The 27,716-nt window shown below is 51.9% G+C and overlaps 1 long non-coding RNA gene across 1 annotated transcript; it reads left to right on the forward strand.

Moving 5' to 3' along the window:
- Window positions 1-3,476: 3,476 nt before the first annotated feature.
- LOC147086354 (uncharacterized) lies at window positions 3,477-27,712 on the forward strand. The gene is made up of 4 exons (XR_015075718.1): window positions 3,477-3,653; window positions 12,091-12,201; window positions 26,998-27,096; window positions 27,519-27,712. It is a non-coding gene; the product is annotated as an uncharacterized LOC147086354 (long non-coding RNA).
- The last annotated feature ends 4 nt before the right edge of the window (window positions 27,713-27,716 follow it).

Genomic DNA, 27,716 nt, shown 5'->3' on the forward strand with positions numbered 1-27,716 from the left:
ACAAATATTCTCACTAGGTTACATAATATTACATAGTTACATGGTATTTACATGGCACAGAATCAGGCCATTCGGCTCATCACATCCGTGCCGGTGTTTATGTTCCACACAAGCTTCCTCCCACCCCTCTTCATCTCACCCTATCACCATATCCTTCTATTCCCTTCTCCCTCATGTGTTTATCCAGCTTCCCCTTAAATGCATCGATGCTATTCACCTCAACCACTCCCTGTGGTTGCGAGTTCCACATTCTCACCACTCTCTGGGTAAAGAAGTTTCTCCTGAATTCCCCATTGGATTTATTAGTGACGATCTTCTATTGATGGCCCCTAGTTCTGGTCTCCCCCACAAGTGGAATCATCTTCTCTACGTCTACCCTATCGAACCCCATCATAATCTTAAAGACCTCGATCAGGTCACCCCCTCAGCCTTCTCGTTTCTAGAGAAGAGCCCCAGCCTGTTCATCCTTTCCTGATAAGTATATCCTCTCAGTTTTGGTATCATTCTAATAAATCTTTTTTGCACCTTCTCCAGTGCCTTCATATCCTTTTTGTAATATGGAGACCAGAACTGTGCGCAGTGCTCCGAGTGCGGTCTAACCAATGTATATGGAGACCAGAACTGTGCACAGTGCTCCAAGTGTGGTCCAACCAAGGTATATGGAGACCAGAACTGTGCACAGTGCTCCAAGTGTGGTCTAACCAATGTATATGGAGACCCGATCTGTGCACAGTGCTCCAAGTGTGGTCCAACCAAGGTATATGGAGACCAGAACTGTGCACAGTGCTCCAAGTGTGGTCTAACCAAGGTATATGGAGACCCGATCTGTGCACAGTGCTCCAAGTGTGGTCCAACCAAGGTATATGGAGACCAGAACTGTGCACAGTGCTCCAAGTGTGGTCTAACCAACGTATATGGAGACCAGGACTGTGCACAGTGCTCCAAGTGTGATCTAACCAAGGTATATGGAGACCAGAGCTGTGCACAGTGCTCCAAGTGTGGTCTAACCGAGGTATATGGAGACCAGAACTGTGCACAGTGCTCCAAGTGTGGTCTAACCAACGTATATGGAGACCAGGACTGTGCACAGTGCTCCAAGTGTGATCTAACCAAGGTATATGGAGACCAGAACTGTGCACAGTGCTCCAAGTGTGGTCTAACCAAGGTATATGGAGACCCGATCTGTGCACAGTGCTCCAAGTGTGGTCTAACCAAGGTATATGGAGACTAGAACTGTGCACAGTGCTCCAAGTCTGGTCTAACCAAGGTATATGGAGACCAGAACTGTGCACAGTCCTGGTCTCCATATACCTTGGAGGGGAACTTGGAGGTGGTGGTGTTCCCATGCGCCTGCTGCCTTTGTCCTTTTAGGTGGAAGAGGTGGCGGGTTTGGGAGGTGCTGCTGAAGAAGCCTTGGCGAGTTGCTGCAGTGCAGCTTGTAGATGGTACACACTGCAGCCACGGTGCGCCGGTGGTGGAGGGAGTGAGTGTTTAAGGTGGTGGATGGGGTGCCAATCAAGTGGGCTGCTTTGTCCTGGATGTTGTCGAGCTTCTTGAGTGTTGTCGGAGCTGCACTCATCCAGGCAAGTGGAGAGTATTCCATCACACTCCTGACTTGTGCCTTGCAGATGGTGGAAAGGCTTTGGGGAGTCAGGAGGTGAGACACTCGCCGCAGAATACCTTTTCTTTACTATTACAAAGGGTGGTCTAGTAATGGTACTGGGCGAGCAACCCAAATGTTATAAGTTGAAATCCCAACATGGCAATGTGTGCAATTGAATTTAATAAACTGGTAATATGTGAGCTGGTATCAGTAAAATAACCATGAAAATTGCTGGATTACCATAAAACTCAAGTGCTTCATTAATCGCCTTCAGGAATGGAAATCTACCACCATCCCCGTAATTACCTACATGTTATTTTGCTGAAAGCTCTTCGACTTGAAACGTTAATTCAGGGGCAGTACTGAGGGAGCGCCGCACTGTCGGAGGGGCGGTACTGAGGGAGCGCCGCACTGCCGGAGGGGCAGCACTGAGGGAGCGCCGCACTGTCGGACGGCCAGTACTGAGGGAGCGCCGCACTGTCGGAGGGGCGGTACTGAGGGAGCGCCGCACTGTCGGGGGGGCGGTACTGAGGGAGCGCCACACTGTCGGAGGGGCGGTACTGAGGGAGCGTCGGAGGGGCGGTACTGAGGGAGCGCCGCACTGTCGGAGGGGTGGTACTGAGGGAGCGCCGCACTGTCGGAGGGCGGTACTGAGGGAGCACCGCACTGTCGGAGTGGCGGTACTGAGGGAGCGCCGCACTGTCGGAGGGGCGGTACTGAGGGAGCGCCGCACTGTCGGAGGGGCGGTACTGAGGGAGCGTCGGAGGGGCGGTACTGAGGGAGCGCCGCACTGTCGGAGGGGCGGTACTGAGGGAGCGCCGCACTGTCGGAGTGGGGGTACTGAGGGAGCGCCGCACTGTCGGAGGGGCAGTACTGAGGGAGCGCCGCACTGTCGGAGGGGCGGTACTGAGGGAGCGCCGCACTGTCGGAGTGGCGGTACTGAGGGAGCGCCGCACTGTCGGAGGGGCGGTACTGAGGGAGCGCCGCACTGTCGGAGGGGCGGTACTGAGGGAGCGCCGCACTGTCGGAGGGGCGGTACTGAGGGAGCGCCGCACTGTCGGAGGGGCGGTACTGAGGGAGCGCCGCACTGTCGGAGGGGCGGTACTGAGGGAGCGCCGCACTGTCGGAGGGGCGGTACTGAGGGAGCGCCGCACTGTCGGAGGGGCGGTACTGTCGGCGGGGCCGTCTTTCGTATGAGATGTTAAACCGAGGCCCCGTCTGCTCTCTCGAATGGATGTAAAAGTTCCCGCGGCCACTATTTCGAAGAAGAGCAGGAGTGTCCTGGGGCCAATATTTATCCCTCAACCAACATCACTAAAACGGATGATCCGGTCATTAACACTGTAATCTTTGTGGGAGCTTGCTGTGCGCATTTCCGACATTACAACAGTGACCATACTCCGAAAATTGGCTGTAAAGCGCTTTGGGACATCCCGAGGTTGATAAAAGGCGCTGGAAAAATGCGAGTCTTTCTCTGTTTTCAGCATCTGGGGGGGGAGAGTGGAAAACCCCTGGCCCACCCGCGTGACGTCATGGATCTGGCAACCATGACGTCAGTCGCTGGGCTCTGCGATGACGTCACACACACACACACATATATCCCTGCGATGACGTCACACGCACCTCCACAGCGATGACGTCCCACGCACCGCCTCTGCGATGACGTCGCACGCACCGCCTCTGCGATGACGTCACACGCACCGCCGCTGCGATGACGTCAGCGGCGTGGTTGTCAACCCGAGCCTGACGAGCGGCCCCGCCCCCCCGCTCCCCACGCCCCGCCCCCCCCGAGCCCGCCGATTGGCCCGAGCGGCGCCCAAACCCGCGTAACCCGGGGCAACCAGGCCGCCGATTGGCGGGCGATGGCTGTCAGTCAAGGCGGGGCGGGGCCGGGCCAGGCAAGGCTGCGCCGCCAGTGGAGGAGCGGGAGGCCGCAGTGAGGCGCTGGCACCGCTCACCCTGGGCCTCGGCTCTCGCACATCATCCGGCGGCCGCTGTAGGTGAGGCCCCGCGCTCGGGGGGCCCGGACTGAGCCCGGCTCCAGTTCCAGGTAAGGCTCGGGCGCTCCCACGGCCCGCTAGGCCGCCAAGCCTCGGTCTAGATTTGACGCGCGGCCCGAGGGGGGGAGGCGAGTCTGAGGGGAGGGCCCAAAGCGCCGGACTCTCCTGATCTTCTCTCTGCTGTCCCGTCCCCGGGCCCCTCCATCCCCTCCCCCGGGCCTCTGCACCGGTCCCTGGGAGGCCTGGGGCTGGGGGCACCGCTGTCCTGTTGCCCCCTTACACCCCTCACCCCCAAAACACCGGCCCAGACACACAGAGTATTCGACTGTGGGAGGCCTCACACGAGAGCCCAGACACCCAGAGTATTCGATTGTGGGAGGCCTCGCACGAGAGCACAGAGTATGCGACTGTGCGAGGCCTCGCACAAGAGCCCAGACACCCAGTGTATGCGACTGTGGGAGGCATCACACGAGAGCCCAGACACCCAGTGTATGCGACTGTGGGAGGCATCACACGAGAGCCCAGACACCCAGAGTATTCGACTGTGGGAGGCCTCGCACGAGAGCACAGAGTATGCGACTGTGGGAGGCATCACACGAGAGCCCAGACACCCAGTGTATGCGACTGTGGGAGGCATCACACGAAAGCCCAGACACCCAGTGTATGCAATTGCGGGAGGCCTCGCACGAGAGCCCAGGCACCCAGTGTATGCGACTGCGGGAGGCCTCACACGAAAGCCCAGACACCCAGTGTACGCGACTGCGGGAGGCCTCACACGAAAGCCCAGACACCCAGTGTATGCGACTGTGGGGGGGGCAGCCTGCCCCGGTGATTGGCCAGTGTCTCTCTCTCTACGGGGGGGGCAGTCGCTGCACCGCGATCGGGACCGTGCCCTCCAAATAACAGGACCGGGCCGAATGGCCCGCTCCAGTCCCCAGTAAGCAAGGCCGCACACCAAGTGTCCACCCGTACTTGTTCTACGTGTCCAGCAGCACAAGCCCGGCTCTTGCGGAAGTGTGCCACCCACCCGGCCTGGTCGACATCCGACTGTGACTGCAGCGAGGCTGTGTTGTCGTAGGTGGCACGTTTTTGGATTTAAATACAGTAACCTGGCTCTCAGTGCGGGTTAACCGATGGGGAGAAATGATTGCTTCACGTCCACTTCAACTGTCAAAACCCCAAGACATACAATATCAGAACCTGTTGTTAAAACTCCAGCTCTGTCTGTATAACACGAGGGTACAATACTGGTGGGTACAGGTCTGTCACTGTATAACACTGGGGTACAATACTGGGGGGTACAGGTCTGTCACTGTATAACACGGGTACAGTACTGGTGGGGACAGGTCTGTTGCTGTATAATATGGGTACAGCACTGGTGGGTACAGGTCTGTCACTAACATTGGGGTACAGCACTGGTGGGTACGGGTCTGTCACTGTAACACTGGTACAGTACCGGTGGGTACAGGTCTGTCACTAACACTGGGGTACAGTACTAGCGGGTCTGTCACTAACACTGGGGTACAGTACTAGTTGGTACAGGTCTGTCACTAACACGGGTACAGTACTGGCGGGTACAGGTCTGTCACTACAACATTGGGGTGCAGTACTGGTGGGTACAGGTCTGTCACCATCACACTAGTACAGTACTGGTAGGTACAGATTTGTTACTGTATAACACTGGGGTACAGTACTGGTGGGTACAGGTCTGTCACTGTATAACCCGAGGCACAGAATATAAGAGCAGGGAGGTTATGATGGAGCTGCACAAAATGCTAGTTAGGCCACAGCTGGAATACTGTGCGCAGTTCTGGTCGCCACACTATAGGAAGGATGTAATTGCATTGGAGAGGGCCATTGGGAACATCCTTCGGGTACAGTACTGGTGGGTACAGGTCTGTCACTATAACACCGGGGTACAGTACTGGTGGGTACAGGTCTGTCACTATAACACAGGTACAGTACTGGTGGTTACAGGTCTATCACTATAATGGGTACAGTACTGGTGGGTACAGGTCTGTCACTGTATAACACGGGTACAGCACTGGTGGGTACAGGTCTGTCACTAACACTGGGGTACAGTACTGGTGGGTACAGGTCTGTCACTGTATAACACTGGGGTACAGTACTAGTGGGTACAGGTCTGTCACTGTATAACATGGGTACAGTACTGGTGGGTACAGGTCTGTCACTGTATAACACTGGGGTACAGTACTGGTGGATACAGGTCTGTCACTGTATAACCCGAGGCACAGAATATAAGAGCAGGGAGGTTATGATGAAGCTGTACAAAACGCTAGTTAGGCCACAGCTGGAATACTGTGCGCAGTTCTGGTCGCCACACTATAGGAAGGATGTGATTGCATTGGAGAGGGCCATTGGGAACATCCTTCGGGTACAGTACTGTTGGGTACAGTTCTGTCACTGTATAACACGGGTACAGCACTGGTGGGTACAGGTCTGTCACTGTATAACACTGGGGTACAGTACTGGTGGGTTCAGGTCTGTCACTGTATAACACGGGTACAGTACTGGTGGGTACAGGTCTGTCACTATGACACGGGTACAGTACTGGTGGGTACAGGTCTGTCACTATGACACGGGTACAGTACTGGTGGGTACAGGTCTGTCACTGTATAACGGGTATAGTACTAGTGGGTACAGGTCTGTCACTGCAAACGGGTACAGTACTGGTGGGTACAGGTCTGTCACTAACACAGGTACAAAACTGTTGGGTTCAGGTCTGTCACTAACGGGTACAGTGCTGGTGGGTACAGGTCTGTCATTATAATGGGTACAGTGCAGGTGGGCACAGGTCTGTCACTCTATAATACTGGGGTACAGTACTGGCGGGTACAGGTCTGTCACCATCACACTAGTACAGTACTGGTAGGTACAGATCTGTTACTGTATAACGGGTACAGTACTGGTGGGTACAGGTCTGTCACTATAACACCAGGGTACAGTACTGGTGGGTACAGGTCTGTCACTGTATAACACAGGTACAGTACTGGTGGTTACAGGTCTATCAATTTAATTGAATTCAAATCGCTTTATTGGCTTGACAAGTTACATCTTATGTTGCCAAAGCATCGGAAAACGTTCATGTTTGTTCACAAAAATACAGATCTATCCATCACTATAATGGGTACAGTACTGGTGGGTACAGGTCTGTCACTGTATAACACGGGAACAGCACTGGTGGGTACAGGTCTGTTACTAACACTGGGGTACAGTACTGGTGGGTGCAGGTCTGTCACTGTATAACACTGGGGTACAGTACTGGTGGGTACAGGCCTGTCACTGTATAACACTGGGGTACAGTACTGGTGGGTGCAGGCCTGTCACTGTATAACACTGGGGTACAGTACTGGTGCGTACAGGTCTGTCACTGTATAACACTGGGGTACAGTACTGGTGGGTACAGGTCTGTCACTATAACACGGGTACAGTACTGGTGGGTACAGGTCTGTCACTGTATAACACTGGGGTACAGTACTGGTGGGTACAGGTCTGTCACTGTATAACACTGGGGTACAGTACTGGTGGGTACAGGTCTGTCACTGTATAACACTGGGGTACAGTACTGGTGGAGACAGGTCTGTCACTGTATAACACTGGGGTACAGTACTGGTGGGTGCAGGTCTGTCACTGTATAACACGGGTACAGTACTGGTGGGTACAGGTCTGTCACTGTATAACACTGGGGTACAGTACTGGTGGGTACAGGTCTGTCACTGTATAACACTGGGGTACAGTACTGGTGGGTACAGGTCTGTCACCTGTAACACGGGTACAGCACTGGTGGGTGCAGGTCTGTCACTGTATAACACTGGGGTACAGTACTGGTGGGTACAGGTCTGTCACTGTATAACACGGGTACAGTACTGGTGGGTACAGGTCTGTCACTGTATAACACTGGGGTACAGTACTGGTGGGTACAGGTCTGTCACTGTATAACACTGGGGTACAGTACTGGTGGGACAGGTCTGTCACTGTATAACACTGGGGTACAGTACTGGTGGGTACAGGTCTGTCACTGTATAACACTGGGGTACAGTACTGGTGGGTACAGGTCTGTCACTATAACACGGGTACAGTACTGGTGGGTACAGGTCTGTCACTATAACACTGGGGTACAGTACTGGTGGGTACAGGTCTGTCACTGTATAACACTGGGGTACAGTACTGGTTTCTATCAAAAATTCTCACAAATATGCCCTGAATTCAGAAATCTGACTGACAACCAAAAACTCCCATTCCTACTGGGGGAGGCGAGAAGCTGTGTAACACTGGCGGCACACTATGTTACAGCTTGCCATGAACAGAGGGACAACCAGTAAACTAAGACAAGAGTATATATAAACAAGGCGAAAATATAATTATAAACTCAGGGATATACCTGTTTATACACTGTATGAATGGAACCGCGTTTATGTGTTCAACCATAAATGTATTTTGATGCTTTGGCAACATAAGATGTACCTTATCATGCCAATAAAGCGATTTGTATTGTATTGTATTGGGTACAGGTCTGTCACTGTATAACACTGGGGTACAGTACTGGTGGGTACAGGTCTGTCACTGTAACACGGGTACAGCACTGGTGGGTGCAGGTCTGTCACTGTATAACACTGGGGTACAGTACTGGTGGGTACAGGTCTGTCACTGTATAACACGGGTACAGTACTGGTGGGTACAGGTCTGTCACTGTATAACACTGGGGTACAGTACTGGTGGGTACAGGTCTGTCACTGTGTAACACGAGGCATAGAATATAAGAGCAGGGAGGTTATGATGGAGCTGTACAAAACGCTAGTTAGGCCACAGCTGGAATACTGTGTGCAGTTCTGGTCGCCACACTATAGGAAGGATGTGATTGTATTGGTGAGGGCCATTGGGAACATCCTTCGGGAACATAGAAACGTAGAAGATAGGAGCAGGAGTCGGCCATTCGGCCCCTCGAGCCTGCTCCGCCATTCAATGAGATCATGGCTGATCATCCAAACTCAGTACCCTGTCCCTGCCTTCTCCCCATATCCCTTGATCCCTTTAGCCTTAAGAAATATATCCAACTCTTTCTTGAATATATTTAATGAATTGGCCTCTACTGCCTTCTGTGGTAGAGAATTCTGCAGGTTCACCACTCTGGGTGAAGAAATTACTCCTCATTTCTGTCCTAAAAGGCCTACCCCTTATCCTTAGACTGTGACCCCTGGTTCTGGACTCCCCAACCATCGGGAACATCCTTCCTGCATCTAGTCTGTCCAGTCCTGTCAGAATTTTATAAGTTTCAATGAGATCCCCTCTCATTCTTCTAAACTCCAGCGAGTACAAGCCCAATCGACCCAATCTCTCCTCATACGTCATTCCTGCCATCCCAGGTATCAGCCTGGTGAATCTTCGCTGAACTCCTTCCATGGCAAGAACATCCTTCCTCAGATAAGGCGACCAAAACTGCACACAATACTCAAGATGTGGTCTCACCAAGGCCCTGTACAACTGCAGCAAGACATCCTTGTTCCTGTACTCAAATCCTCTCGCTACGAAGGCCAACATGCCATTTGCCTTCTTAACCGCCTGCTGCACCTGCATGCTTACCTTCAGCGACTGGTGCACAAGGACACCCAGGTCTCGTTGCACTTCCCCTTCTCCCAATCTATTGCCATTCAGATTCAGATAATAATCTGCCTTCCTGTTTTTGACACCAAAGTGGATAACCTCACATTTATCCACATTATATTGCATCTGCCATGCTTTTGCCCAATCACCCAACCTGTCCAAATCATCCTGTAGTTTTTTGGCATCCTCCTCACAGCACACACGTCCACCCAGCTTTGTGTCATCTGCAAATTTGGAGATATTACATCTAGTTCCCTTGTCTAGATCATTAATATATATTGTGAATAGCTGGGGTCCGAGGACTGAGCCCTGCGGTACCCCACTAGTCACTGCCTGCCACTCGGGGGAAAAAAAAAAGTTTATTCCAACTCTTTGCTTCTATCTGTCAACCAGTTCTCTATCCAAGTCAATACCTTGCCCCCAATCCCATGTGCCTTAACTTTACACGCTAATCTCTTATGTGGGACCTTATCGAAAGCCTTCTGAAAGTCCAAATACACCACATCCACTGGTTCTCCCTTGTCTATTTTACTAGTTACATCCTCAGTACTGGTGGGTACAGGTCTGTCGCTGTATAACACGGGTACAGTACTGGTGGGTACAGGTCTGTCACTGTATAACACTGGGGTACAGTACTGGTGGGTACAGGTCTGTCACTGTATAACACTGGGGTACAGTACTGGTGGGTACAGGTCTGTCACTGTATAACACGGGTACAGTACTGGTGGGTACAGGTGTCACTGTATAACACTAGGGTGCAGTACTGGTGGGTACAGGTCTGTCACTGTATAACACTGGGGTACAGTGCTGGCGGGTACAGGTTTGTCACTAACACTGGGGTACAGTGCTGGTGGGTACAGGTTGTCACTATATAACACTGGGGTACAGTACTGGTGGGTGCAGGTCTGTCACTAGCACGGGTACAGTACTGGTGGGTACAGGTCTGTCACTAACTGGTACAGTACGGGTGGGTACAGGTCTGTCTCACTAACACTGGGGTACAGTACTAGTGGGTACAGGTCTGTCACTGTATAACACGGGTATGGTACTGGTCGGTACAGGTCTGTCACTGTATAACACTGGTACAGTACTAGTGGGTACAGGTCTGTCACTATGACACGGGTACAGTACTGGTGGTAACAGGTCTGTCACTGTATAACACTGGGGTACAGGTCTGTCACTATAACACGGGTACAGGTCTGGTACAGTACGGGTGGGTACAGGTCTGTCACTATAACACGAATACAGTACTAGTGGGTACAGGTCTGTCACTATAACATGGGTACAGTACTGGTGGGTACAGGTCTGTCATTGTATAACGGGTACAGTACTGGTGGGTACAAGTCTGTTACTAACACTGGGGTGCAGTACTGGTGGGTACGGGTCTGTCACTAACAATGAGGTACAGTACTGGTGGGTACAGGTCTGTCACTATAACACTGGGGTACAGTACTGGTGGGTACAGGTCTGTCACTATAACACTGGGGTACAGTACTGGTGGGTACAAGTCTGTCGCTGTATAACACTGGGGTACAGTACTGGTGGGTACAGGTCTGTCACTGGACATTGGAGCAATTTGATGGGATGTGTCGAGTATTAAACAGAATCATAGTGTATTATGTTGCAGTGTGGGTTTGTCTGTGATTTTTCCCCTTTACAGTAACTGGTATGAATGCACTAACTAGGCCCAGTGATGGCTTCTATAGCTGTTTGCGAGTCCCATCTGAAAGTTGTTGTGGAGTTCAGGCTGAAAGCAGTGTTTTGCCTGTTTGTTCTTCAGCACGTGCTGCCCAGAAGCTGTGAGCACTGTGAGGAATGCCAGGTTTTATTGTTGTCTTGTAACTTTGTGTGGGCTGATCGGTGGGCGACAGCGAGACAGAGCAGTGATTGAGCCAATCAATGGGCTTCTCACTGCTGTGAACTTGGAGTGAAACACTTTCGCTAACCTCATCAGAATGCCTGATTTCAATTCTTCCTCCTCTCGTGGGACGTTCTGTCCGGTGGGGGGCGGGGGTTTGGTTCCGTTGCTGTGCGAGGAATTTGCGAATGGTGGGGGTGGCAGATTGATAGAGAGTAGAGTGGACGTGGGCTGGGTGGAATACAGCCTCACACAGCAGCTCCCCGCCAATACCTGGGCTTTATGGCCCTGTTACCAGAGCCGGTGTCTGCGGGAGATTAAACTTCCTTCCGTTTGTGTCATGGCTTCTATGTGAATCCTGAGTTCATCAGATGAGGGGAGGGGTGTGGGGTGAGGGGCGCTTTCATTTTCAGACACTCCGTGTAGCCGGCAGGCGCTCCCAGCTCCGGCTCGGAACAACTCCCCGGTACACCTCATAGTATTAACATGAAAGGCAGTCTCTTCATGAAGAGGGCACTGTATTACAGCACAAGTTGGGTGCAGATTAAATTTCCCTGTGCTCTGTCCTCACTCAGACTGGAGGCTCATACCCCACGTGTGCGGCATTTATCCTATCCCACGCCCGATACGTCACGGTCTGTGAGTTGGAGGTTTTGTGTTGAGGGCTTATGTCCCCAGGATCCTCCCAGCTTTACATCTGCCCCACCGGGTCACCTGGAGGGTTTGGGGTGGGGGGGTGGCTCCTGTCTTCAAAGCCTGACCGTTGTCCTTCAGCCTTTCACCTTTCCGATGCGGGTAGAATAGGATGTGTGGCGAAGTCGGGAGGGAGCAAGGAGTGATTCGCACCCCTTTCACTGATGTGGGAGGCCAGCGTGATAACCCAGCTCTCCACCCAATCCCCAGCGTGCCCTGACTCTCTGGGAGCCTGTCCTTCCTGCTTGTGTGTAGTTAACCTGTTCTATCTGCTCCCCAGTGCTGATGTATTTTTATCATTTCAATCTCTGCAGGAAAAACAAGTTTGAAAAGGACTGAATATTTACTTGCTGAGCAGGGCCATTAACTGCCTCAAAACCAGAGACAGCACATTAACTCCTCCTCCGTGGCCTGAACGTCATAAAGTAAGAACTCCCTGTGCGTTTCAAGAATTGAAACTGTGAACTTGGATCCCAGTCATGAATTGAAGTGGGGAACTAAAGGCCAGAGCTCTGTGTAAAATCATTCACACTTAGACAATGCCACAGCTCATTCATCTCAAAGAAACAAAATAGCTCTGGCCCAGGGGGAGATGCTGAATTTCGCCACGGCATTCACCCAAAGGAGACGGGGACTTCACATCCAATTGTGTCCCGGTGCTGTCACTGCCCTGTCAGTACAGCGCAACAACAGGGCTTCTGCAAATCTCTCACTGTGTCCACGTGATTGGTGACAAACACCCAGACATAACACTGGGGTACAGCACTGGGGGGTACAGGTCTGTCACTGTATAACACTGGGGTACAGTACTGGTGGGTACAGGTCTGTCACTAACACTGGGGTACAGTACTGGTGGGTACAGGTCTGTCACTGTATAACAGGTACAGTACTGGTGGGTACAGGTCTGTCATTAACACGGGTACAGTACTGGTGGGTACAGGTCTGTCACTATAACACGGGTACAGTACTGGTGGGTACAGGTCTGTCACTGTATAACACTGGGGTACAGTACTGGTGGGTACAGGTCTGTCACTATAACACTGGTACAGTACTGGTGGGTGCAGGTCTGTCACTGTATAACGCTGGGGTACAGTACTGGTGGGTACAGGTCTGTCACTATAACACTGGTACAGTACTGGTGGGTGCAGGTCTGTCACTGTATAACACTGGGGTACAGTACTGGTGGGCACAGGTCTGTCACTGTATAACCCGGGTACAGTACTGGTGGGCACAGGTCTGTCACTGTATAACCCGGGTACAGTACTGGTGGGTACAGGTCTGTCACTGTAACACGGGTACAGTACTGGTGGGTACAGTCTGTCACTGTATAACACTGGGGTACAGTACTGGTGGGTACAGGTCTGTCACTGTATAACACTGGGGTACAGCACTGGTGGGTACAGGTCTGTCACTGTATAACACGGGTACAGTACTGGTGGGTACAGGTCTGTCACTGTATAACACTGGGGTACAGTACTGGTGGGTACAGGTCTGTCACTGTATAACACGGGTACAGTACTGGTGGGTACAGGTCTGTCACTGTATAACACTGGGGTACAGTACTGGTGGGTACAGGTCTGTCACTGTATAACACTGGGGTACAGTACTGGTAGGTACAGGTCTGTCACTATATAACGCTGGGGTACAGTACTGGTGGGTACAGGTCTGTCACTGTATAACTGGGTACAGTACTGGTGGGTACAGGTCTGTCACTGTATAACACTAGGGTACAGTACTGGTGGGTACAGGTCTGTCACTGTATAACACTGGGGTACAGTACTGGTGGGTACAGGTCTGTCCCTGTAACACTGGGGTACAGTACTGGTGGGTACAGGTCTGTCCCTGTAACACTGGGGTACAGTACTGGTGGGTACAGGTCTGTCACTGTATAACTGGGGGACAGTACTGGTGGGTACAGGTCTGTCACTAACACTGGGGTACAGTACTGGAGGGTACAGGTCTGTCACTGTATAACACGGGTACAGTACTGGTGGGTACAGGTCTGTCCCTGTAACACTGGGGTACAGTACTGGTGGGTACAGGTCTGTCACTGTATAACACTGGGGTACAGTACTGGTGGGTACAGGTCTGTCACTGTATAACACTGGGGTACAGTACTGGTGGGTACAGGTCTGTCACTGTATAACGCTGGGGTACAGTACTGGTGGGTACAGGTCTGTCACTGTATAACTGGGGTACAGTACTGGTGGGTACAGGTCTGTCCCTGTAACACTGGGGTACAGTACTGGTGGGTACAGGTCTGTCACTAACACTGGGGTACAGTACTGGTGGGTACAGGTCTGTCAATAACACTGGGGTACAGTACTGGTGGGTACAGGTCTGTCACTGTATAACTGGGGTACAGTACTGGTGGGTACAGGTCTGTCCCTGTAACACTGGGGTACAGTACTGGTGGGTACAGGTCTGTCACTGTATAACACTGGGGTACAGTGCTGGTGGGTACAGGTCTGTCACTATAACACTGGGGTACAGTACTGGTGGGGACAGGTCTGTCACTGTATAACACTGGGGTACAGTACTGGTGGGTACAGGTCTTGTGGTCCGTTCTGCTATCCAGTCGAGGTACGTTCTCGCGCTGTTGATGGGCGGCCAACCCTTGGGGAAGTTGTGGCACGTGAAGTGCGGTGGGGTCTATTTTAACAAAGACATGAGGTTGACCTTTGGGGGTTTAGCGCGCTCATGTGTTGGGGTTAAGGACCCTTGTTCGGATTGCTTCTTAACATGTGCCTTCAGGTGGTTTGATTTTAAATTAACTTCTCGCTCAGTTGCCATTCCTTCCTCAGGGAGGGGCAGCTTTATGTGATGTACTGGGTAGCGGCCCACATCTGCACAAAGCTGAGCTGCTTCTGTCGGCGGGGCGTGGGGGGGGGGGGGGGCGTTTCTTACGGGGGAAGTCTGGAGGGAGCTGGGCAGGAACTGCTTTCATTTTCTGCACTCGCTGGCTGTTTTCAAACGCCCCATCGCTTTTGGAAACTGGAGTCCTGGCTGCGTTACCCCCACGTACAGCCACAGGTGAACCCCGTGCAGCAGGTGCTGGGTTCTTGCTGGTCCCAGGGCACCGCCGGAAGGACGGGGTGTTCTCCCCGCACAAAACCCAGCTTCACTCCCTCAACCAAAAGCACCAGAGACCCACTCCATGGGCCTTCACCTCAGTGCTGTTTGTGAGACACTGAGGGAGAGCGGAACAGTCGCATCAACACCGACCGAGTGTGTGAGGAAAACCCTTGTTGTGAGAACACAGTCTGCCAAACTTTGGAAGTTTTGAATTGTGAATGTTTGATCAAAGAGTTCAGTGCTGTGTGTCACTGGTGCTGGAGTTCACACGCAGGGTGTGGTGATACTGGGGTGAGTGAATGGTCACACGCTGCTCGCGCTCTCTCTCTCACTCAGTCTTCTGCTCGACCTCAGCCCTGAGCAGGTTTCCTGGGATCGCGGGCAGTCCCTTTACCGCGTCTGTGGGCGGTGAAGTGGGGTAGTGCCATGCGCCCGCAGGCTGTGGGACTGTACCCCTGTGTGGGTGGGAGTGGGAGAGTGTAATCCACAGACTGCACTGGAGGAGTCGGATGTGGCTCTGACCCAGGAGCTGCTGTCTCAAACCCACACTGGGTGGAAGTGGCTGATTTATTTCAAAGACCTCACTTGCAGGCATGGTTTTATTTTGAGCTGGGCTTGATTTCCTGCCCTGCCTTCTCCTGAGCTGTTTGACTTTCTACTCCCTGATGTATATGTACTTCGCCCAGACTATCTGTGACTCATCGACGTTGCAAGTATACTCCGTATTTTAAGCTGCAGCTTTAGGAGGGGTGGTTCATGGTAAATCTGGCAATACTTGCCCAACAGCCTGTGGTGGGGTACGGTGTTGCAGTGCAAAGTACCCGCAGGTATTGACTGGAAGAATCCCATCAGGCTGGGGCATGTTCGGAGAGATTGCAACTCCCTGCCGTGTCGGAGCAGCAAGCTATACTTTCCCTCGGCCCTCGCTTCCTGCAGGGAAGCCCTGCTCAATGGAGCACAGACCAATTTGCCCGTGTCACAGAGGGTCCCTGCTGGGACTCCCGCTTCCCATTCCTGGCCAATGGCGGGGGGGGCGAAGGGCGGTCTGGGATAAGAGGAGGGTGTCTGTGCCACCCCCGGCATCGACCTGGTCAATGTTCTCTCTCTCTCTCTCTCTCTCTCTGCCCTTCGTATTATGTGGTGCCCAGATGTGCAGGCAGTGCTGTAACTGGTTCGTTGTCTCTCCGTCCCTGCTTGACCCTGAGCCTCTCGCCCCCCGCTGGGCACTGCGTCTCTCTCCCCTCGCTCGACCCCGCGTCTCTCTCTTTTTCCCCCCCCCCCCCCCCCCCCCGCTCGACCCAGTGTCTCTCTCTCTCTCTCTTCTCCCCCCCCCCCCCGGCTCGGCCCCGTGTCTCTCTTTCCTCCCCCCCCCGGCTCGGCCCCGCGTCTCTCACCCCCCCGCTCGACCCCCCCGCTCTGCCCCGCGTCTCTGTGCCCCGCGTGTCTCTTTTCCCCCGCCCCCCCCCCCCCCCGCTGTGAATGTTAACATCAGTTCTTGTTGCTGTGTGAAATTCCGGCCAGACCCTCTCTGCCTACCTGCTGATTTTGATGACAGTCAGCAGTGTATTGGAATGTGTCCGGTCACACAACCCCCGTGTGGATATTGAGCTGCAGGGTGTGTCGCCCCATCAGTGATGGTGAGGAGTAGTTCGCACTGTTCTGGGGGCATCCTCGCGCTCTGTGTTTGTACCTGTGTAGCGAAGGCGGGCTGTGAGACCGCGCCGTGTCTCCCAGCCACCTCCTCCGCTGTTCTTGATCGTGGGAGGCAAGACAGTGCGTTGGCGAGCTATTCAACCGTGCAGATTATCACGGCAGGACACGATCCTGTCTGCACCCTGACCCGCTTTCTAACCACAGTCATTGCAATGCTGACCCCTGTGGGGCTTCTGTCTGGGCCAGTTCACTCAGCACAGACCGGGGCTAGACCCAGAGCTTACGATGGCGCAGCACTCGGAGGTGCGTTAACCCACCGCCCCCTGGGATTGCCCCTCTTTTTTCTAAAGTGGATTTTCTGGAAGGCGTTCAGTGAATCTGAGCAAGCCTGGATCATCGAGCTCGCGATTACACAGGATATACAGCACAGAAACAGGCCATTCGGCCCCATCAGTCCGTGCTGCAATCGAGCCTGCTCCAGCCTTTCTAAATCTATCCGCATTCTCTCTCTTTCTCCCTCATGCTTGTCCAGCCTCCCCTTAAATGCATCTCTGCTATTTGCCTCAACCACTCCCTGTGGTAGCGACTTCCACATTCTCACCACTCTCTGGGTAAACATGCCCTAGGGTGAGGCCTGAACTTTAAGGCTCATTAACATACGTCGTTATATGTTGCTGCTCGCTTCCTGCTTTCTCCCACTACCTTCTCTCTGTCTTCTCTTAGGCAGTCCCTCGGAACCGAGGATGACTTGCTTCCACACTAAAAATGAGTTCTCAGGTGACTGCTGAGTCCAATACAGGACCTACAGTCTCTGTCACAGGTGGGGCAGGCGGTGGTTGAAGGGGGTGGGTGGGTCGGGTGCTTGGGTTGACGTGCGCTCCTTCCGCTGCCTGCGCTTGGCTTCCGCTTGCTCCCGGCGAAGAGACTCGAGGTGTTCGGCGCCTTCCCGGATGCTTCTCCTCCACTTTGTGCGGTCTTGGGCCAGGGATTCCCAGGTGTCGGTGGGGATGTTGCACTTTTTCAAGGAGGCTTTGCGGGTGTCCTTGAAGCGTTTGCTCTGCCCACCTGGGGCTCTCTTGCCGCGCCGGAGCTCCGAGTAGAGCGCTTGTTTTGGGAGCCTCGTATCGGGCATGCGGACGATGTGACCCATCCATCGGAGCTGATTGAGCGTGGTCAGAGCTTCGATGCTGGGGATGTTGGCCTGAGCAAGAACACTGACGTTGGTGCGCCTATCCTGCCAATGGATTTGCAGGATCTTGCGGGGGCAGCGTTGGTGGTACCTCTCCAGTGCTTTGAGGTGCCTGCTGTACATGGTCCATGTCTCTGAGGCATACAGCAGGGTGGGTATCACTGCTGTCCTGTAGACCATGAGCTTAGTGCTGGGTTTGAGGTCCTGGTCTTCAAACAAAGAGAGAGAGACCTTCTCTCTGTGTGATAGTGGGTGCTGGCTGGAGAAAGCCTGGGAGGGCCTGTGTGGGATGGCATGTGCTGCAGTGAATGACGAGTGAGGAGCTGCTGCCCGTGTGTGACCAGTTTTAAAGGGTCACTGGAGAGGAAATAAGACGAGTGTCGGTCTCCCTGCGCTCTCCCCGAGGGCGGAGGATGCAGAAACGCTGGGTATCGGTCGCGGTTCAAGGGGGCAGAGTGCGAGAATCCCGCTTCACGGTGACCCCGGTGACGGGTAACAGGAAAGACGCTGCCAGCGGGAAGCAGAGTATCGTAGGAAGCTTTCTTTCCCGAGGCCATCCCAAGCTCATCCCTCGACCAGCACAAGCCTCCACATTCCGACACATTCCAGCATGTTTGTGGTCGCGTGCGTGACGCTGAGATATTTAACTCCGGAATGCAGTTCCAGAGTAGTCCTATGCATCTGGGGCCTGATCAGTGGGCCTGTACCTCCCGATATCTGAACACATTATACGGAGCCAGCTGCCCGTACCCAAAAGAGAAGTTGCATTTAGACGGTTGCTGCACATATATCTCTGTATTACACTGTTTAATAGGAGCAGGAGGAGGCCATTCAGCCCCTCTTGCCTGTTCCGCTGTTCAAGAAGGAGTTAGATATATTTCTTAAGGCTAAAGGGATATGGGAGAAAGCAGGGACTGGGTACTGAGTTTGAATGATCAGCCATGATCGCATTGACTGGCGGAACAGGCTCGAGGGGCTAAATGACCGCCTCCTGGTCCTATGTTCCCTAGCGCAGGATAGGGCTGTGCTGTGCTGCATTCCATGGTTGAATATACCCTGGACTCTTGGATGAAGAGTGGCTGTTTGATCGAGTACCTGCTGCTGTGAGCCTGTGACTGTGGGCAGGAGTCAGTGACGGAGCAGAGGAGGAGGCTTGCTCAGACCCTGTACCTCGCTGCCTGGTGTTGTGGAGACACGTAAAAAGCATTAAATATTTAACAAGCAACACAAGACGGAGATTAATAAAAGGATGGAGGGGGGGGAAAGTACCAGAGCTAGAAACCTGAAACGACAGCAATAAACACTAGCAACGCACACCGGATACAGGGGGAAAGGCGGGAAATGGGATTGTAGCAGACAGCTCGCATTGGAGATCTAGCCCAGCACGATGGCTGCCTCCTGCACTGTGCATTCAGCAGGGGGCAGAGAGTCTGGGGAGGGAGGGAGGCCGGCACCGAATGGCTGAGGCTGGGATGTCCTTGCCAAATGCTCACCATTGTCGCTGTCCCTTGGGTTGTCCAGAGCGGCTGTGCAACCAAGCATACCATCGGACTGCCGGTGTGATGGTAACTGGAACCGGGAGGAGGGAGAATCCGTTCCGATTCACTGCCTGTTTGATAGAGGCTGCTTTGTACATAATATTGATAGAATATGATAGAATTCTTCATTAAGATGGAGAGTGAAGTCGTTGACTCGGAGACTAGGGTCCTGAATTTAAATAAAGGAAACTACGATGGTATGAGGCGCGAGTTGGCTAGGATGGATTGGGGAACGTTACTTAAAGGGTTGACGGTGGATAGGCAATGGCAAACATTTAAAGATCGCATGGATGAACTACAGAATTTGTTCATTCCTGTTTGGCATAAAAAATAAAACAAAAAAGATGACTCAACCGTGGCTAACGAAGGAAATTAGGGATAGCATAAGATCCAAGGAGAGGACATATAAATTGGCCAGAAAAAGCAGCAAATCTGAGGATTGGGAGCAGTTTAGGATTCAGCAAAGGAGGACAAAGGGATTAATTAAGAGGGGGGAAATAGAGTATGAGAGTAAGCTTGCAGGGAACATAAAAACTGACTGTAAAAGCTTTTATAGATATGTGAAGAGAAAAAGATTGGTGAAGTCAAGCGTAGGCCCCTTGCAGTCAGAATCAGGGGAATTTATAATGGGGGACAAAGAAATGGCAGACCAATTAAATACATATTTTGGTTCTGTCTTCACAAAGGAGGACACAAATAACCTCCCAGAGATGTCGGGGAACATAGGGCCTGATGAAAGGGAGGAACTGAAAGAAATCAGTATTTGTAGGGAAATGGTGTTAGGGAAATTGACGGGATTGAAGGCCGATCAATCCCCAGGGCCTGATAATCTACATCCTAGGTGTTAAGTCCGTGAATGATTGAGACACGGACTAGCAGGAGAGAAACAAAGAGATCTTTACTGGTGAAAGGCATAAACGAAACTAACCAACAGAGGCTCTCTAGCGCCTTTTATACAGGGGTGGTCACTGCCGGTACTGCAGTCTGAGACCAGTTATTCTCTTAAAGGTACATACACAACAATTCCTCCCCTTTTAGATAAACAGTACATAACATTCATTTAACAACTAATGATAACGAATTACAATCACAATTACTGTTGCTAGATACAGTGGTTAAGTTTAAGCAATTATAAGTTCAGTCTTTGAGGAGGCTTCCTGATTCTGTCTGGATAACGCCTCTTTGGGGTATCAGGTTCTTCTGGCAATGTTGAGTCGGGATCAATGTCGTTGTTTGGTTCATCTGCTTCCAATATTACCGGTTCTGCGGTAGCTGCAATTGGAACGTCGATTTCATTACCAGGTGTATCAGATCGTGGTGTGGAGTTGACGTTTTCCAGTGACTCTAGAATCTGGTCAGCATGGCGTCTTACAATGCTCTCCCCAACGTCCACGGTATACATGAGAGGTCCTTGTCGTGTACAAATCGTTCCTGGCTGCCATTTCTCAGTGCGGTAGTCCCGGGCCAAAACTGGTTGACCTATCTTAAAACTCCTGGTCGGCCTTTCATTCATATTCTGAAACTGCCTGTTCTCCACATCTCTTCGGACGTTTGGCTTAACCAAATCCAAGCGGCATCGTAGTCTTCGATTGAAGAACATCATGGCTGGAGTTTGGTTGGTAACCGCATGTGTCGCATTCCGGTAGGCAAACAAGAAGTTGTCCACCTTGTGTTGTAGGGGTATATCTTCATTACACATTGCCTTGATAGCCTTCTTGAATGTTTGGACAAACCTCTCGGCCAATCCATTAGTGGCTGGATGATATGGGGCAGATGTGTAATGCTTAACACCATTGTTCTTTAAGAACCTCCGGAACTCTTCAGACACAAACTGTGGTCCATTGTTAGAGCAAATCTGTTCAGGCAGCCCATTCCTGGCGTATATGGTTCGTAAAACTGTGATAGTTTTTTCCGTGGTGGTTGAGGACATTTTTATTACCTCTGGCCACTTTGTGCATCCACCGCAATTAAAAACATCGAGTCCATGAAGGGACCAGCAAAATCAATGTGCACCCTTTGCCATGGAGATGAGGGCCACTCCCATGGATGCAGAGGAGCTTGTGGTGGGGCGTTTTGGACCTTCTGGCATCCTGCACAGCTCTTGGTCATCTCTTCGATTTCTCTATCGATTCCCGGCCACCACACAAACGCTCTGGCTAAGCTCTTCATTTTTACCCCACCCAGATGACCCTCATGAAGCTCATTGAGCACTCTATCCGTCAACTTAGGTGGAATTACTACTCTGGATCCACACATCAAGGTTCCTCTGCACACTGACAGCTGTTCTCTTCTTGGCGAAAATGCTGGCAGCAGTGGTTCGCCATGTGCTGGCCATCCCTTCACCGTTAAATCATAGACCCGTGATAGTGTCGGGTCATTCCGTGTTTCCTTTTCTATGTTTGCATTCGTCACAGGGAGACATTCGACTATGGTCGAGTGGAATAACTCCATTGGATCCACTGCAAGGTCGTCTTCTTCCACCGTCGGCAACGGTAGACGTGACAATCCATCAGCATTTCCATGCTGTTTAGTTCCCCTGTACTCGATGTCATATTGGTGTGCCCCTAGGAAAAGGGACCATCTCTGCAGCCGTTGTGCTGTCATTATCGGTACGCCCTTCTGAGGGTTGAAAATGGAGACGAGGTTGATGATCGGTTAGTAGAGTAAATTTTTGACCGTGCAGATAGTGATTGAACTTCTTCACCCCCCACACTAGGCTGAGGGCCTCTCTGTCAATCTGGGCGTAGTTACGCTCGGCAGAAGTTAACGAGCGTGACGCAAAAGCTATCGGCCTCTCCAAACCATCAAGGAATTTATGTGACAGTACCGCCCCAATGCCGTAGGGAGACGCATCACACGCCAGCCTGATTGGCAGTGCTGGGTTGTAGTGAGCCAATACTTCCTTCGAAGTGATTAAGTCCTTACTCTTCTGAAAAGCACGCTTACAATCATCGCTCCATTTCCATGCTACCCCCGTTCGTAGCAGGGCGTTCAGTGGATGCAGAATTGTCGACAAATTCGGCAAAAACTTATGATAGTAATTCACCAACCCGAGGAATGACCTCAGTTGTGACACATTTTCAGGCGCTGGGACCTTAACAACCGCTTCAATTTTGTCAGGGGACTTATGTAACCCCTCTTTATCAATCACGTGGCCACAATACGATATCTGTTTCTTTAAAAATTCGCACTTGGGGCGGTTGGCTCGCAGCCCATGTTCCCGTAGTCTAGTGAGCACCTGTTCTAGGTTGTTAAGGTGTTCACTGTCATCTTCACCTGTTACAAGGATGTCGTCCAAGTAACACTGAGTCCCCGGAATCCCTTGCAGGACTTGTTCCATCGCTCTTTGCCATATCGCCAGAGCCGATGCTACTCCGAATACCAATTGATGATACTGGTAAAGACCTTTGTGAGTGTTTATCGTGAGATACTTCCTAGAGGACTCTTCAACCTCCATCTGCAAATATGCTTGTGCTAGGTCAATTTTTGTAAAACGCTTCCCTCCAGACAGTGAGGCGAAGATGTCTTCTATCCTTGGAAGAGGATATTGTACTGTGTGAAGGACAGGGTTCACCGTCACCTTGAAATCCCCACAGATGCGAATCTTTCTTGGCTCTCCGGACTTATTGCTTAACATTTTCTTCATGACAGGAACGATGGGTGTCGCCCACTCGCTCCAGTCGACCTTAGACAACACGCCCGCCTTCTCCAGATTCTCCAGCTCTGCCTCGACGGCTGGACGAATTGCATATGGTACCGGTCTCGCTTTGAAAAACTTGGGAACTGCATTCTCTTCTATTTTTAACGAGGCGGTTACGCCTTTAAGCGTGCCCAGTTCTTGTTGAAATACCTCTTTGGCGTTAGCTAAGATTGTTGACAATCGTCCAGGAGTGACGTCTTCATCTTTTTTACCGTCCACCATCATTGCATGAATGGAATGCCAATCTAAGTTTATCTTCCTGATCCATTCCCGTCCCAATAACGGTGGTCCACCATTTGGCAGTATGTAGAGATACAATTTCCGTATTTTCTTGCCATTGTATTCGACAGGCACCCTTATTTTTCCTCTGGGGTATACTTTTTGCCCCGTATACGTCGTCAAGACGATGGATGTCTCTCTCAAGGGTATGTGTGAAAATAGCCGCTAATAGTCTCGTCGATTCATGGCGGTTAGCGCTGATCCTGTATCCAATTCCATTTTAACTTGGGACCCTGCTATCGTGAGGGTGACCCAAATGGTTCGGTGATCCTCTTTTGCGATTACATTGTGAAGTTTGAGACAGCTTAATCTCCTGTTCTCTGATTCACTATCGCTCATCTGGTCTTCGGAACTACTGTCCGTCATCTTTTGTACTTTCTTGTACGGTTCCTTAGTAGCCTTTTTGTTGTCGCTGGTCTTCTTCCCAGACCTACAAACTCGTGCAATGTGTCCAATCTTCCCGCATTGTCTGCATATTTTGTCTTTGGACCAGCAGTCCTTCTGGTCATGGTTAGTTCTGCCGCAGCGATAACATTTAGCAAATCCCCGTGTCATTTCATGGGTGCTGTATTCCTGTGGTTTTTGTTGAATTTGTGCAGCTCCCCTGGCTGCTGCTTCATACGATACTGCCACGCTGAAAGCCTTATCTAGCGTCAGCTCTTTTTCTGCGAGTAACTTCTTCTGTGTTCCTTCACTCAGGAGTCCACAGACAAATTTGTCCTGTAGAGTATCTGTCAGTCCTGCTCCGAACTGGCAGTGTTTTGATAGCTTGCGTAGTTCCGTAAGATACTCCGCATTGCTCTCATCTTTGTGCTGAGTTCTCCTGTGGAATTTAAATCTTTCTGCTATCAACAGCGGTGCAGGGTTTAAGTGCTCCTGTAGAACAGCAACAATTTCGTTAAAACTCTTCGCCTTCGGTTTGGCTGGTGTAATCAGATCCCGCAATAGGCCGTACGTTCTAGCGCCCATTACGTTTAGCAATATTGATGCCTTTTTTCCCTCTGCTATTTCATTTGCCTCGAAATATACCTCGACTCTTTCCACATACGTGGTCCAGTCCTCTAATGTATTATCAAAAGCAGTGATACAGCCAGTCTTCGGCATCTTGCAAATCTAAAATGGCGCCTCCCGTGCTTTGCCTTCTTCCCCGCTGTTGTTAGCGCTGCTTTCCACGGTTTCCTGCGCGTTAAATATTAATTCATTTTCTTTTATTATCTTCCCGTCGTGGAGCGGACCCTCTGGGACACTTCCCTCCCTCTTCTGAGGTCTGAACGCTGCCCAGCTTCGAAACACCGGCCGCGCCCTGTATGCTCCACCCTCTCTCTCTCTCCTTGCTTCCCGACTCGCTGCCCGGCCCCGTTGCAGCCCAGGAAGGATCAGAGCACTACCTGCCACCAGCCCGATTAGCTGGGAAACCACGGACCGAGGAACCCAGCCTGGCTCTGGACAGTCTCTCCTGCAAGTTTTGAAATCGATGATTGACGGTCGACGCCCGTTTCTCGAGTTTCAACGGCCTATTTTTTTTTTTCTCTTCTTTCTTCTGGCTCCGACCTTCAACACGTCGTCGGAGCTGCTGCTGAGTTGCAGGTAAGTTCGTTTCTAACTCGTCGCCAGTGTTAAGTCCGTGAATGATTGAGACACGGACTAGCAGGAGAGAAACAAACAAGTCTTTACTGGTGAAAGGCATAAATGAAAACTAACCAACAGAGGCTCTCTAGCGCCTTTTATGCAGGGGTGGTCACTGCCGGTACTGCAGTCTGAGACCAGTTATTCTCTTCAAGGTACATACACAACACTAGGGTACTTAAGGAAGTGGCTCTAGAAATAGTAGATGCATTGCTGGTCATCATCCAAAATTGTATAGATTCTGGAACAGTTCCCATGGATTGGAAGGTAGCTACTGTAACCGCTCTATTTAAAATAAGGTGGTAGGGAGAAAATGGGGAATTATAGACCGGTAAGCCTGACATCGGTAGTGGGGAAAATGCTAGAGTCCATTATAAAAGATGTACTTACATCTAGTTCCCTCATCTAGATCATTAATATATAATATCTCCAAGTTTGCAGACGACACAAAGCTGGGTGGGCGTGTGTGCTGTGAGGAGGATGCAGAGAAACTCCAGTATGATTTGGACAGGTTGGGTGATTGGGCAGATGCATGACAGATGCAGTATAATGTGGATAAATGTGAGGTTATCCACTTTGGTGGCAAAAACAGGACGGCAGATTATTATCTGAACGCAATAGATTGGGAAAAGGGGAAGTGCAACGAGACCTGGGTGTTCTTGTGCACCAGTCGCTGAAGGCAAGCATGCAGGTGCAGCAGGCGGTTAAGAAGGCAAATGGTATGTTAGGCTACATAGCGAGAGGATTCGAGTACAGGAACAAGGTTGTCTTGCTGCAGTTGTACAGGGCCTTGGTGAGACCACACCTTGAGTATTGTGTGCAGTTTTGGTCGCCTTATCTGAGGAAGGATGTTCTTGCCATGGAGAGAGTGCAGCGAAGATTCACCAGACTGATACCTGGGATGGCAGGAATGACGTATGAGGAGAGATTGGGTCGATTGGGCTTATATTTGCTGGAGTTTAGAAGAATGAGAGGGGATCTCATTGAAACTTATAAAATTCTAACAGGACTAAACAGACTAGATGCAGGAAGGATGTTCCCGATGGCGGGGGAGTCCAAACCAGGGGTCACAGTCTAAGGATAAGGGGTAAGCCATTTACGACAGAGATGAGGAGGAATTTCTTCACCCAGAGAGTGGTGAACCTGTGGAATTCTCTACCACACAAGGCAGTGGATGCCAATTCATTAAATATATTCAAGAAGGAGTTAGATATATTTCTTAAGGCTAAAGGGATCAAGGGATATGGGGAGGAAGCAGGGACAGGGTACTGAGTTTGGATGATCAGCCATGATCTCATTGAATGGCGGAGCAGGCTCGAGGGGCCGAATGGCCTGCTCATGCTCCTATCTTCGATGTGCAGACCCCGGGCCGGTGCTTTGGGCTAATTCCGGTTGGCAGCAGCAGTTGCATTTGCCCTGAGGTTGCACCCACTGTGAGGAGCTCTGTCGCTGAGTGAGTGTTACTGGCTGCTGTCTAATCTAACCATCTGAAGCTCTCCCAACACCTGCAGGGAGCTGGGAATGAGAAAGAAGTTAGCTGAAGTAGTAACGCGAGTGTGGAGGAGGCTGAATGAGGGGGTCACAGGCTGGTGATTCGGCCCCTCGGGGCCAGTGTAGTGACTGCAGCCAGCTGACCGTGAGATCAGGAGGTGTCTGTCTGTGCTGAAGGCTTGGAGTGAGGCGAGTGAGGACTGCCACCTGACACGCCAGCACTGTGCTAGCACACCTTTAGATAAGATGTCCACTCCTCTCAGACCAGCAAATACACGAACCTCACAAGGTGCAAAATCCTGCTGGATAAACCCAGCCAACAAATAGGGTCCCGCCCCCTGCAGTGTCCATGAGAGCTGCCCGTCTCTGTGGAGTATATACGGTGATCTCTGTATCCCCGGGTATATACGGTGAGCCCTCCCTCCCCGGGTATATACGGTGAGCCCTCCCTCCCCGGGTATATACGGTGAGCCCTCCCTCCCCGGGCCCTCCCTCCCCGGGTATATACGGTGAGCCCTCCCTCCCCGGGTATATACGGTGAGCCCACCCTCCCCGGGTATATACGGTGAGCCCTCCCTCCCCGGGTATATACGGTGATCTCTATGCCCAGGTATTTTTGGTAATATCTTTGCGGAAACTGATTACATTTCTTGTTTCTTCTTTGCCGCAGGAAGTGATGTAAAGTGACTGCCTGTGATGAGGTCCCACTAGTGTCCTGAGGAGACCGTTCACTGACGGAGCTCGAGGATAACTCCCTCCCCGTATCATGGTACGTGAGCTGTGGCCTTGGGCTCCTGCTGGCAGTGGGGTGGGGGTGCTGGGATTGGGGCTGAGGACTGTGACGGGAGCTGGCCAGAGAATTCCCCTTACACAAGACAAGCTCCTGGAGACCAGGCAAAATCTGCAATCATAAAGGTTGTTCCACCCAACAAGCCAGTGCTTTTCATAGACATTCTCCCTATTTCCTCAACCCACCGTCCCACCCTCGACCCACCGTCCCACCCTTGACCCACCCCCGCGCCCCCATGGTGACCCCCCCCCCCCCCGGCGCCCCCCCAGGGTGACCCCGGCCCCCCCCCCCCCCCAGCGCCCCCCCAGGGTGACCCCCAGCCCCCCACCCCAGCGCCCCCCCAGGGTGACCCCGGTCCCCGGCTGTGTTTTGATTTCCAGTGTTTCGTTTCTATCTTCCAGTGATCCGATGTAGAGACGATCCCATGGGCTGTCCTGTAGATGGACGATTGACCTTCGACCCGTTCGCATGTCGAGCTGGCAAATGAGCAGCACGACTTCATGATCACATGACTCTTGACATGGATACCGTCCTGTCAGACTTTGTTCGCTCGACGGGGGCGGAGCCGGGACTGGCACGGGATCTGCTGGAAGGTGAGT

This window comes from Somniosus microcephalus, unplaced genomic scaffold (assembly GCF_052327205.1).
Source record: "Somniosus microcephalus isolate GS21.2 unplaced genomic scaffold, FLI_Smic_1.0 unresolved_chr7, whole genome shotgun sequence".
Classification (NCBI taxonomy): Eukaryota; Metazoa; Chordata; class Chondrichthyes; order Squaliformes; family Somniosidae; genus Somniosus; species Somniosus microcephalus.